Source organism: Palaemon carinicauda, chromosome 3 (genome assembly GCF_036898095.1).
Source record: "Palaemon carinicauda isolate YSFRI2023 chromosome 3, ASM3689809v2, whole genome shotgun sequence".
NCBI classification, from domain to species: domain Eukaryota; kingdom Metazoa; phylum Arthropoda; class Malacostraca; order Decapoda; family Palaemonidae; genus Palaemon; species Palaemon carinicauda.
Window position 1 is genome coordinate 191520801 of NC_090727.1, and position 2160 is coordinate 191522960.

Genomic DNA, 2160 nt, shown 5'->3' on the forward strand with positions numbered 1-2160 from the left:
GACTGCTCCACCTCAGTCTCATTCACCACACAGTATATTAACTCTGTTAACGTTGCAACCTTCCATTGCAATACTATCAGCTTTTTCCAACTCACTTGTCCTACTTCTAACTCTTAGTTTTCTATTTCCTCCAGGTCCATTTCTTCTTTGTCTTCCTGTTCACTTATCTGTTATTCCTCTTTGCTCAGGCTCTCTCGGGAGTTCTCTTGCATACCATCATGGGAATCCTCTTCTGCTGAAAATAAATCTTCCAAGTTCATTGCTCCTTCGATTTCTCTGTCTTCTTATGCAGCCACTGTCTTTGTCATACTCCTATTCATCACACAACTAGGAAACATATACAGGTAGTCCTCCTCGAGTTTAGTCGTAGGACTATAGGCTACTTCAATGGTTCCTCCATTACAATTGGACAAGGTACAAATGGCGCTTCACCAGCCTCATTACCCAGAAGGACTTCCAATCCTTGAACAGTCAATGAATCCTTTACCACAAAATCAAAATTACCTGTCACCAACTCACATGACAGTTTCAAGCGACAAATAGGGGTAACCGTCTCACCTCCCATTCCCTTCAAAATGACCGAATCTCCTGTGAGAGATTGTTCCACCAACGGGAGTACACCTCGTGTCACTACACTATGGTTACAACCTGTGTCGAACAATATCTTGACCGGGATCTGCTCGCTCTCATCTAGAGCGGCTAACATACCTTCATAAATATACGGTTTAAAGTCATCCACGCTGTTTGGGGTTGTCCTGTTCGTCGTGTAAACGTTAGATGGCTTATTTTCCTCGTCATCCTTTCACATTTGCTTGTTCGTCTTTGCATTCTGTGAAGTTGAATTATTCTTAATCACTAGGGCAACTGTTTTTGGTTGGTTCGACCAACATTTCTTACCGATATGGCCTTTCTTTCCAAACTTATAACAGCCAATATTCATCTTCTGCACGTCTTTCTCAACACCTGTAGGAGGACGATTCGACGATTGTTGCTGTGGTACTATCGCATGCTGCTTTGGAACAGTACCAGTAGTACATCTGCTGTAATTATTGAACTTGTTCACGTAGTTATTACCGAACTGGTTTCCATAGTTTGGCAAATACTTGACACCTGGTCGGAGCGACGGATGAAACTTCATACCCGAGGAGAGTTTACGACTGATAATATTATAATCTTTACTCAGCGAACCGGCTTTATCAAGTTTCTTCACCTCTCTCTCTCTCAAGTACAATAGAATATGTTCAGGAATTCCTTGTAAATATTGTTCCAGCACCATCAATTCTTCTAAATCAGCCATCACTCTCACGATAGAATCCTCTATCCATCTCTTAAAACATTGTTGTACCATACAAGCGTAATCCAGGAAAGTTATTTTCCCATCCTTCAGAAAACTTCGGAATCATTCATTATGATATTCAGGGGTCATATGATACACTTGCAGCACGCTCCTCTTCACTTCATGATACTCCTTCCTCTGATCCTGAGACAAGGCAAGATACGCACTGTGTCCTTCTCCAATGAGGACACTGCAATAACACAGATCACTTATTTTCTGGCCATTCCATCATCGACGGGACAGTTTTAAAATGATCGTAAATTCGTCGGGAGCTTCTTCTGTGAATTTTGGAATTAACCTCTGGCCGTTCATCACATTAAACATGGAACTGTGCAAAGTACGAGCATTCAACAACTCCAATTCCCTTGCATGTTGTGCAATTTCTCTCGCCTCGTCTATTTTTCTACTCGTTCTCTCTCTTTTTCTTCTCGGCTTGCAATTTCTCTTGCTTCTTCTCTCTCTCTCTCTCTTTCTTCTTGTCTTGCTTCCATTTCCCTCGTAGGTATTGAGATTTTTCAGGCCTTTTCTCTCTCTTCTGCCATCGTCTTCAACTTGACTAAATTCTCTTCCGTTGCAATTTGTGGAATCTCACCCTCTACATTCCTTTCTGCTTTCATTCCTTCAGTTCCTGGGTCAACTGATCCTTGCTTCACAACGAATTCTGCTTCAGCATTCTTAAAAAGTTTGTAAGCTTCTACAATGTCTTATTCTGACAGCTTTCCGGAGTTTATCATCACTTCTAAGGCTAGACACTTGACTTGGGGTTTAATCATTCCACTCGTTGCATGGCCACCACATGCCCTAAAAATAAAGAGCCACTGCGC